The sequence below is a fragment of the Thermobia domestica genome, chromosome 5, assembly GCF_964235325.1.
Source record: "Thermobia domestica chromosome 5, izTheDome1.hap1.1, whole genome shotgun sequence".
NCBI classification, from domain to species: Eukaryota; Metazoa; Arthropoda; class Insecta; order Zygentoma; family Lepismatidae; genus Thermobia; species Thermobia domestica.
Genome location: NC_137458.1, coordinates 293,064,393 through 293,077,421, shown reverse-complemented (window position 1 = coordinate 293,077,421; position 13,029 = coordinate 293,064,393).

Genomic DNA, 13,029 nt, shown 5'->3' with positions numbered 1-13,029 from the left:
TTGAGTATCATTTCAAATTTAATAACTTTTCTCTTGGACAATAATAGACAGGTAGATGTTATATATACATGTTTTAATAAACCATTTGATACTGTGGATCATGATATACTAATTCAAAAACAAGCCACCTTCAATTTTAATCCCCGTATGATAGCTTTTTTAAATCTTACTTGTGTGAACGTAGACAATCTGTTATGTATAAAGAATATAAAACCAAAAGCTTGCGTGTAAATTCCAGAGTCCCTCAGGGATCTAATCTCGGGCCTCTTTTATTTTTATTATTTATTATCTGCCACTTTATATTCATAAATCTCATGAAGTATTCTTTGCAAATCATTTGAAAATATTCGTAAATCTGAAATCTGTAGATGATTGTCTACTTTTGCAACAAGATCTCACCAATATACTAAAATGGTGTGCTAGCAATAGACTTCAAGTAAATATTAATAAGTGCACAACCATGGTGTAGGCGTGAAAAAACGTACGACTTCACTTACTCGATCAATGGAATAATTTTAGAAAAACTTAGATACAATTAAAGAGCTAGGTGTGATATTTGAATGAAAATTAACCTTTTCGCATCACGTGGACATCACCAAGGATGCATATAGAAACCTTGGGTTTCTTCTCAGAACAACCAAAGAATTTACGAATGATAACTCTTTGAAAACGCTTTCTTTTTCTTGCATAAGATCCAAAGTTGAATATGCTTCACTTATTTGAGATACTTCTGTGAAACACGTAGTCAAAAATTCGAGCAAATACGAAGCAAATTCTTACCTTTTTCTCATACAAAAGAACAGGATTTTATGCAAAATATGAACCATATGATAATTTACTCGGTAGCTTTAGACTTCAGACACTTGAAAAAGACGGACGTTGAGCGACCTCCTTTTCTTACACAGACTTTAGCACAACAAAATAGACTGTACAGACTTAATTGCAAAGATAATGATCCATGTTTCATCCTTCAGAACACGCAAGTGAAATAGTGGCATGTTCTACTGCAGGCAGACACGTACAAATCCAGTGCATATATCACCTAAATGGAGATTTCGTGATACATACAATAAAATCAGTAAGGGTTATATGTTGACATGTATTTAATTGTTCTGAAAAGTCGTTCAAAAATCTAATATTGAGTATTTTGTAATAAAAAAGTGTTGAAAGAAAATGTATTATTTTAACGTAATATTTTATATTCAAGCATTAGTATCATTATAATCTAATATTATGTATTCAAGTGCCATATGTAGACACTGTAATTGGGCAGTAATGCCTGCCTGTTGTGTCGATAAATAAATAAATAAATAATGTTTCTTGCGTACAGGTAAGGTGTTCTTAAAAACAACCAGAAAATAAATGCGCACAACGTTTGACGCCTGATGCCCTTGATCCGAAAATCGAAATAACGCTTCCTACCGATTAGTTCAGATGCTTATTTTATCATTAAATTTTGCAACTTTTCATTTTGCGCTTTGCAATTTAAAGCTAGTTTTCTGTTTCACGAAAAGTAAATTCTGCAAAGTGAAAAGTAAAGACGTTCAAAGGCTTTGCACAAAGGGATTTATTCACAGTCCCATTGCCAAGAGCTCCAGAAAGTAGACGACCAGTAAATCTGCCGTGTCGTGACAAAACGCTGTAACTTTGGCGGAACAGTTTTGCGAAAAAGAGCCGTAAAGTTTTCATCTGAAAATGTGATCTGTATCGTGTAGAACCAGTGTATCTTGACTTTCGAAACACGTGGTTACATGTAATGTTACGTAAATGCATGTTGTGTGATTAAATTTGGTGAAAATTGATTGGTTGACCATTATTGCCTAGTTACACTGGTTCTACACGATACAGATCACATTTTCGGATGAAAACTTTACGGCTCATTTTCGCAAAACTGCTCCGCCAAAGTTACAGCGTTTTATCACGACACGGCAGAAATGTAATAGGAAGTACTCATCAAGCCCTATCTAGAGGAATTGTTATTATGGCCCTAAAGCCTCAGGAAGTTGGTCAAAAAGGGCAACAAAGGTAAGGGGGTTATTGGTGATTTAGAGAAACTGAGATATTTTAGGAATGAAATCAATATAGGAATAAGATCGGTATGCAACAGCATTTAACACACATAACAAGGATCCACATTTTACTTACAAAAAAAAAAAATATATATATATTTAAAAAAAAACTGATTTACATTGTATGTTTTTATTAATAGCTTTTTAGATCGACACTTGTTTGTAAACAAGTGAATTACCAACTACTCTCTATGGGCTGTCTATGCTCTGACTTTTGTTACTACTACTACTTGTTTATTGTATTGTGCAACTTGATGAAATAAGGATGATGATGTCACCTTTCCACATTACCATGCACGAGCAGTTACCCGAAGGGGTTAGTCCTCTGTACTAGGTTAGGCCTACACCCGCTCAGAGAACAAGCCCTTCGTGTATATGCTACTTCAGTGCAATATGGAATGGAAGACTCAAATACAAGCCTGGATTCGAACTTGGGCCTTGACTCAATCTTGGTTGTTGACCCTCACGGCTCGTATACATACCTCCGACCTTTGACTTTGATTTGAGAACCCAATCAATTGCCAGGCATGGATACAAAACGCGAGTACTTCAACTTTCCAGATTAAGCAAGCGCTCACAGAAAAAAAAAAAAAAAAAAAAGTAAGCTCGAAAAATAAAATTAATTATTCAATAAAAATATTGATTTTTGAAGCCAAATGTTGTCTAACATGAAGAAGATTCCACGAACTGTTTCCAAGCACGGTTTCATTCTCATACAACGCAAATATGAGGTTTGTTTACATTCGAAATAACCCTTGCACTAGCTTCCGCTTCCTAATGAAAATATATTAAAATACCAGCAAATCTCTATCTAGCAATACGAATACAGTTCTGCTTGTGAAATGAAAAGTTTCTTCCACTGAATTATTTATTATAAACTCCAAATAATAATAATAATATACACAGTAACGTTACATTATTCAACTTCCAAAACAGGTTTATCCAAATGGTATCATGTACCGTACTTCAAATAAAACAGGATTTAATTTTGAATGTCCTCTTTTCGAACTAATTCTGAAATTGTTTACATAGTTTCTTCCCAATAATGTAGAAGGAATTCAAAGCTTGTAAAATGCACATTAAGAATTTAAAACATTAAGTACCTCTGCTCTGCATTGTACAACCTGCGGATCGCATACTACGCTCTTGAAACAGCTCTATACAGTACGGGTTACTTGGCTTATAGAGAATCAGGGTAAATGTCAGTGCTACTTTCGGCCCCTTTCCACATTCCTACGTTTCATTCAACATTATCAAGGGACACAATATTTATTTTATTCAATACCTAATCTAACCTACTACTACAAGACCTATTCTAAGTACACATATAAAAATACACACACAAATACTCACACACGAAAATATTACAGGCACTGACCTTCAATGTAAATATTATCCACAAAATTTTAATCTAGATTCCCTGTTCTCAAGAGCTTCTCCCAAAATACACCCTATGACGATATATATGAGCCTCGAGCAAAACAACACGATCAGATAGCACATAAACATGCAACGCAACTGTTTACATTTTTCATATCAGGCAGAGAGAAAATATTTATTCTACTTAATAATTTACTTAGCCTTCTCTCAATAGGAACTAATATGAAGTATTGAGTTCCTTCTACGAACTCCTTGATCAACATTCCGAATAATCCATCAGTGTAAACAGTTTTCTTTTAATTCAGGAAAAATGTCATCATAAACAAATGAATACTATATAGCGAAAGCTCATACTGAAGACGGAAGCAGACAAATGACGATCGAACCTCGTTAATTTTTTTTTTTTTTTTTACCCAAATGCATTGTTGTACAAGATTCTGATTTCTTTCTTTATTTTATACTGAAATATCGAAACACTATACCACAAAATAACGTCAACGGTTATTTTAAGAGCCAATTATTTGTTAAAATATTAATTTGGAAGGTTATTATTTCTGAATCAAGACTACCTATATCAATGTAGCCAAACTATGTTCATCACATTTTTGAAGTTACGATACAAATTTCCCCCCTAACCCCAAAAGGTATACTTTCGAACTACATGTGGAATATATTATAGAAGGTATCCGAAGGAACTTTAGATTACTACACCATCATTGCCATTATGATTCTTGCACATAAGAGTTAGTCAAGGTTATCACTTTTGAAGATTCCGTAAAAAAAAAAAAAAAAAATCCACATAAACAATCCACTAATTCTTGTAGATTCCACTGACGAGTTTCCGTAGTTCACAAGACACGCATTAATCTAAATGAAACTTACTTGTTGTCCTAGTTGGAATAACTAGGATACTGACACCTCATCACTCCAAGAAAACAGTAATCCAGCCTCCTGGTTACTTCGTTACTACAAGGTAAATCACAAGTCCAACTGAACTGTCCCAAAGCCATGTTTTATCTGGATGTAATCTGCCATTCTTTGCCTCTCCAAAAGAAACTCCAAGGTTATCATGAACCATAGCGATTGTTCCCACTGTCCATTAACATGGATCCGCTAAGCCGTGAACCTCGAACATCACGTTCAAACAGATGACAGAACTATTTATACAACCCTCACCGACAAATCAGTTTACGTTCAAATGTAGACATTCCTCTAACATCTCGAAAGCATAATTTTAGTTATCTTGAGGGTTGAATCACCGATTTTATTGTTTTCTTGAAAATTTCCCAGGAACCATTTAATACGGGTCCCTCCTATAATACAGCATCCCGCCATACAAGCATCTAGAAGCGTCATACCACAGAACCATGGGTAATTAAAAGCGAATCATAGAATTGTTTTCATGATGACGTAACTGAAAACCAATTAAATCTAAACACCTTTTCTTTTATCCCTCTAGAGTCTAATTGATTATTGGATACCTGGATTAGAAAAGAAATATGTTTTCGAAGAACTAAAATGTTAAATATGGCCGAACAAGAAATTTTGAAGATTAAAATAAATTTGGTTATTACATAGTTCAATCCATTTCCTACTTCCCTCTTAGTAATTTTGAAAATCCTAAGCAAACAAAATAATAATAATAAAAGTACCATCCTTGAAACGAATTTCCTTACTACAAACTGTATGAAATAATAAACTATTACAAATCCTACACTATCTTTCCTCTACACACAAAATATTGAAATGACAAATAATAATAATAAAAAAAACGCTAATATGAAGAAACACAAAATCAACTGCGTAATCAATATCTATTACATGAGCATATTCTCATGCGCCATGCTTGACAGTACTCACTTCTTTTTCTCAGCAGTTGGATTTTTTTTTTTTTTAAATATTCCAAATGCTCCATGTATATTCCAGATTGGAACATCCAACTGGGATGTTACATCCTCCTGGTCGAACAGGAGAAATTCTGTAAACTGGAAAATACCAGTTGGAAGAATTTCTTTTCTTTTTTTTTTTTTTTCTCTTCCGCAGAAGTGTACAAAATCTTTGATTTGATGGAATTACATGTCTTATTTTCAATGACATTACTCCAGTCACCATCGGTGGTCCACTGGTATACCAATTGCCTGGTATTGACCATCTGTTCAGCATTAAATGCTTGTGTCTTTTCACTCGTAAACTTTGACCATGAAGCTTGGAGAATGCATACTGATTTCTAACTTTCCACCTTTCCTTTCGTTTTCGTGAACTCATCACTCTATTCCTTTGACTTCTCCGCTTCACATAAAATTCTGTCATGTGAGATCGAAATCTCTCCCCAGGGCATGCTACGCCGCTGAATTGCATTTGATTTCCTCTTACTAAGGGATCACACCCTTCATAACCTACTTGTTCCTGCCGAGTATCAAGTTCCACATATGATATACCTGTATGACTCACATCGTGTTCGTGGTTTGACATCACTTGATGTCCCGTCTCATGATTTGTTGAACACACTGTCTTATCAAAACACCTTACTTCACTCTTTTCTATCAACCCTAAAGTTTTCTTTATCTTCACACGGGATTTCATTGGTAGGTGGTATACGCCACTGAAACCACAATATTGCTTCCCTTCGAACATGTCAGAGTTTCCCCTTTTCGTCTGTTTCACAGAAGGTTGGGACCTGAACTGCGGTACACGTATCTCACCCTTTCCTCTCTCTCGTAGGAAATCGTTATCTGATCTGTTGCTAATCTGTTTCATTTGTACTGTAACTGCCGAATTAAGAGGTACGGGAGAGATGGAACCATCATTTCCCATTTGCAATTCACCATTTGATCCTGTCATTTCAGTTTCCTTTTCCAGCCTATTACTCTTCATACACTCTGTATAACAAAAGCTGTCCACCTGACTACACGATAGCAAACCTGAATCAACCTTAAATACTGATCTACTACTTAGAATCCGACCTTTAGAACTTACTGATGAACGAAAATACTCCTGACTGTTATCTCTCGTGTCAGTTCCCATTGACATCATCATTGATATGCAAACTGAAATAGAAATCGTCCCAGGATATTCCGCATCGAAACAAGTCGAAACCAATTCCACTTATCGATCTCCATTCCAGTTTTCATATCCCCAACGTCTGCAAGAGTTCGAAAATATTCCTTCGCGCTCGAAATTCTTTCAATGTTCGCGCATTCTATATTAGATCGCTCACTGAGTTGATCCACCACAGTTTGTGATAGATTATCTACAGGTTGATTCACGAAGGCAAACTGTGACCTTTCATGGTTGTAATTATCGCAGTTTGAATTCGTGTGCTGGTCAAAAATTCGATTGTTGAAATTCAATACACCTAGCATATCATTAGTTCCTTTGTAACATACTTCCGTATTATCCTGAAGGACTTTTACGCAAACTTGAGACTCGCATGTATCGTCATTTACAATACTATGATTTACATTAGAAACACTAGACATTACAGACATGTTTTCAAATACCTCTTGGTTTTTGTCCTTGTCTGGTGGTTCACAAACCACACCTCTGGTATTTAATAAACATTCAACAAGTTTCGCGAAATTTCCATCCTTATCATACTCGCTTACACATCTATCACGCTCATTCTGATTGATGTCCACTGAAAGACACACAGCATTATCTTTGCAAGAGAACCTACATTCCTCACTTCTATTATCATAAACAATTCCAGTTATTGTAACTATATTTACATCTCTTGAACCTTCACTACTGTTAACAACTAAAACATCATCCGGCACTATATATTGCAGTGCAATATTCTTTTGAATGTTTACTACTACACCATTACCTTTGATAACTCTACGTATGCGCACCATTTTCTTAATCTTCTGCTACACTTTTAGTTCCCAGACTACCATCTCAAATATACTCCACATACAATTACGAATACCCCCGGGATTTTGGTAATTTGTATCACAACTTCCTATTAGGCTACTTGCTATGAGAACGGTTACGTGCTCATGGAAACCATATCCTAAGGCTGAGTCGCCATTTTACTTACAAAAAAAAAAATATATATATATTTTAAAAAAAACTGATTTACATTGTATGTTTTTATTAATAGCTTTTTAGATCGACACTTGTTTGTAAACAAGTGAATTACCAACTACTCTCTATGGGCTGTCTATGCTCTGACTTTTGTTACTACTACTACTTGTTTATTGTATTGTGCAACTTGATGATAATAAGGATGATGATGTCACCTTTCCACATTACCATGCACGAGCAGTTACCCGAAGGGGTTAGTCCTCTGTACTAGGTTAGGCCTACACCCGCTCAGAGAACAAGCCCTTCGTGTATATGCTACTTCAGTGCAATATGGAATGGAAGACTCAAATACAAGCCTGGATTCGAACTTGGGCCTTGACTCAATCTTGGTTGTTGACCCTCACGGCTCGTATACATACCTCCGACCTTTGACTTTGATTTGAGAACCCAATCAATTGCCAGGCATGGATACAAAACGCGAGTACTTCAACTTTCCAGATTAAGCAAGCGCTCACAGAAAAAAAAAAAAAAAAAAAGTAAGCTCGAAAAATAAAATTAATTATTCAATAAAAATATTGATTTTTGAAGCCAAATGTTGTCTAACATGAAGAAGATTCCACGAACTGTTTCCAAGCACGGTTTCATTCTCATACAACGCAAATATGAGGTTTGTTTACATTCGAAATAACCCTTGCACTAGCTTCCGCTTCCTAATGAAAATATATTAAAATACCAGCAAATCTCTATCTAGCAATACGAATACAGTTCTGCTTGTGAAATGAAAAGTTTCTTCCACTGAATTATTTATTATAAACTCCAAATAATAATAATAATATACACAGTAACGTTACATTATTCAACTTCCAAAACAGGTTTATCCAAATGGTATCATGTACCGTACTTCAAATAAAACAGGATTTAATTTTGAATGTCCTCTTTTCGAACTAATTCTGAAATTGTTTACATAGTTTCTTCCCAATAATGTAGAAGGAATTCAAAGCTTGTAAAATGCACATTAAGAATTTAAAACATTAAGTACCTCTGCTCTGCATTGTACAACCTGCGGATCGCATACTACGCTCTTGAAACAGCTCTATACAGTACGGGTTACTTGGCTTATAGAGAATCAGGGTAAATGTCAGTGCTACTTTCGGCCCCTTTCCACATTCCTACGTTTCATTCAACATTATCAAGGGACACAATATTTATTTTATTCAATACCTAATCTAACCTACTACTACAAGACCTATTCTAAGTACACATATAAAAATACACACACAAATACTCACACACGAAAATATTACAGGCACTGACCTTCAATGTAAATATTATCCACAAAATTTTAATCTAGATTCCCTGTTCTCAAGAGCTTCTCCCAAAATACACCCTATGACGATATATATGAGCCTCGAGCAAAACAACACGATCAGATAGCACATAAACATGCAACGCAACTGTTTACATTTTTCATATCAGGCAGAGAGAAAATATTTATTCTACTTAATAATTTACTTAGCCTTCTCTCAATAGGAACTAATATGAAGTATTGAGTTCCTTCTACGAACTCCTTGATCAACATTCCGAATAATCCATCAGTGTAAACAGTTTTCTTTTAATTCAGGAAAAATGTCATCATAAACAAATGAATACTATATAGCGAAAGCTCATACTGAAGACGGAAGCAGACAAATGACGATCGAACCTCGTTAATTTTTTTTTTTTTTTTTTACCCAAATGCATTGTTGTACAAGATTCTGATTTCTTTCTTTATTTTATACTGAAATATCGAAACACTATACCACAAAATAACGTCAACGGTTATTTTAAGAGCCAATTATTTGTTAAAATATTAATTTGGAAGGTTATTATTTCTGAATCAAGACTACCTATATCAATGTAGCCAAACTATGTTCATCACATTTTTGAAGTTACGATACAAATTTCCCCCCTAACCCCAAAAGGTATACTTTCGAACTACATGTGGAATATATTATAGAAGGTATCCGAAGGAACTTTAGATTACTACACCATCATTGCCATTATGATTCTTGCACATAAGAGTTAGTCAAGGTTATCACTTTTGAAGATTCCGTAAAAAAAAAAAAAAAAATCCACATAAACAATCCACTAATTCTTGTAGATTCCACTGACGAGTTTCCGTAGTTCACAAGACACGCATTAATCTAAATGAAACTTACTTGTTGTCCTAGTTGGAATAACTAGGATACTGACACCTCATCACTCCAAGAAAACAGTAATCCAGCCTCCTGGTTACTTCGTTACTACAAGGTAAATCACAAGTCCAACTGAACTGTCCCAAAGCCATGTTTTATCTGGATGTAATCTGCCATTCTTTGCCTCTCCAAAAGAAACTCCAAGGTTATCATGAACCATAGCGATTGTTCCCACTGTCCATTAACATGGATCCGCTAAGCCGTGAACCTCGAACATCACGTTCAAACAGATGACAGAACTATTTATACAACCCTCACCGACAAATCAGTTTACGTTCAAATGTAGACATTCCTCTAACATCTCGAAAGCATAATTTTAGTTATCTTGAGGGTTGAATCACCGATTTTATTGTTTTCTTGAAAATTTCCCAGGAACCATTTAATACGGGTCCCTCCTATAATACAGCATCCCGCCATACAAGCATCTAGAAGCGTCATACCACAGAACCATGGGTAATTAAAAGCGAATCATAGAATTGTTTTCATGATGACGTAACTGAAAACCAATTAAATCTAAACACCTTTTCTTTTATCCCTCTAGAGTCTAATTGATTATTGGATACCTGGATTAGAAAAGAAATATGTTTTCGAAGAACTAAAATGTTAAATATGGCCGAACAAGAAATTTTGAAGATTAAAATAAATTTGGTTATTACATAGTTCAATCCATTTCCTACTTCCCTCTTAGTAATTTTGAAAATCCTAAGCAAACAAAATAATAATAATAAAAGTACCATCCTTGAAACGAATTTCCTTACTACAAACTGTATGAAATAATAAACTATTACAAATCCTACACTATCTTTCCTCTACACACAAAATATTGAAATGACAAATAATAATAATAAAAAAAACGCTAATATGAAGAAACACAAAATCAACTGCGTAATCAATATCTATTACATGAGCATATTCTCATGCGCCATGCTTGACAGTACTCACTTCTTTTTCTCAGCAGTTGGATTTTTTTTTTTTTAAATATTCCAAATGCTCCATGTATATTCCAGATTGGAACATCCAACTGGGATGTTACATCCTCCTGGTCGAACAGGAGAAATTCTGTAAACTGGAAAATACCAGTTGGAAGAATTTCTTTTTTTTTTTTTTTTTTCTCTTCCGCAGAAGTGTACAAAATCTTTGATTTGATGGAATTACATGTCTTATTTTCAATGACATTACTCCAGTCACCATCGGTGGTCCACTGGTATACCAATTGCCTGGTATTGACCATCTGTTCAGCATTAAATGCTTGTGTCTTTTCACTCGTAAACTTTGACCATGAAGCTTGGAGAATGCATACTGATTTCTAACTTTCCACCTTTCCTTTCGTTTTCGTGAACTCATCACTCTATTCCTTTGACTTCTCCGCTTCACATAAAATTCTGTCATGTGAGATCGAAATCTCTCCCCAGGGCATGCTACGCCGCTGAATTGCATTTGATTTCCTCTTACTAAGGGATCACACCCTTCATAACCTACTTGTTCCTGCCGAGTATCAAGTTCCACATATGATATACCTGTATGACTCACATCGTGTTCGTGGTTTGACATCACTTGATGTCCCGTCTCATGATTTGTTGAACACACTGTCTTATCAAAACACCTTACTTCACTCTTTTCTATCAACCCTAAAGTTTTCTTTATCTTCACACGGGATTTCATTGGTAGGTGGTATACGCCACTGAAACCACAATATTGCTTCCCTTCGAACATGTCAGAGTTTCCCCTTTTCGTCTGTTTCACAGAAGGTTGGGACCTGAACTGCGGTACACGTATCTCACCCTTTCCTCTCTCTCGTAGGAAATCGTTATCTGATCTGTTGCTAATCTGTTTCATTTGTACTGTAACTGCCGAATTAAGAGGTACGGGAGAGATGGAACCATCATTTCCCATTTGCAATTCACCATTTGATCCTGTCATTTCAGTTTCCTTTTCCAGCCTATTACTCTTCATACACTCTGTATAACAAAAGCTGTCCACCTGACTACACGATAGCAAACCTGAATCAACCTTAAATACTGATCTACTACTTAGAATCCGACCTTTAGAACTTACTGATGAACGAAAATACTCCTGACTGTTATCTCTCGTGTCAGTTCCCATTGACATCATCATTGATATGCAAACTGAAATAGAAATCGTCCCAGGATATTCCGCATCGAAACAAGTCGAAACCAATTCCACTTATCGATCTCCATTCCAGTTTTCATATCCCCAACGTCTGCAAGAGTTCGAAAATATTCCTTCGCGCTCGAAATTCTTTCAATGTTCGCGCATTCTATATTAGATCGCTCACTGAGTTGATCCACCACAGTTTGTGATAGATTATCTACAGGTTGATTCACGAAGGCAAACTGTGACCTTTCATGGTTGTAATTATCGCAGTTTGAATTCGTGTGCTGGTCAAAAATTCGATTGTTGAAATTCAATACACCTAGCATATCATTAGTTCCTTTGTAACATACTTCCGTATTATCCTGAAGGACTTTTACGCAAACTTGAGACTCGCATGTATCGTCATTTACAATACTATGATTTACATTAGAAACACTAGACATTACAGACATGTTTTCAAATACCTCTTGGTTTTTGTCCTTGTCTGGTGGTTCACAAACCACACCTCTGGTATTTAATAAACATTCAACAAGTTTCGCGAAATTTCCATCCTTATCATACTCGCTTACACATCTATCACGCTCATTCTGATTGATGTCCACTGAAAGACACACAGCATTATCTTTGCAAGAGAACCTACATTCCTCACTTCTATTATCATAAACAATTCCAGTTATTGTAACTATATTTACATCTCTTGAACCTTCACTACTGTTAACAACTAAAACATCATCCGGCACTATATATTGCAGTGCAATATTCTTTTGAATGTTTACTACTACACCATTACCTTTGATAACTCTACGTATGCGCACCATTTTCTTAATCTTCTGCTACACTTTTAGTTCCCAGACTACCATCTCAAATATACTCCACATACAATTACGAATACCCCCGGGATTCTGGTAATTTGTATCACAACTTCCTAATAGGCTGCTTGCTATGAGAACGGTTACGTGCTCATGGAAACCATATCCTAAGGCTGAGTCGCCATTTTACTTACAAAAAAAAAAATATATATATATTTTAAAAAAAACTGATTTACATTGTATGTTTTTATTAATAGCTTTTTAGATCGACACTTGTTTGTAAACAAGTGAATTACCAACTACTCTCTATGGGCTGTCTATGCTCTGACTTTTGTTACTACTACTACTTGTTTATTGTATTGTGCAACTTGATGATAATAAGGATGATGATGTCAC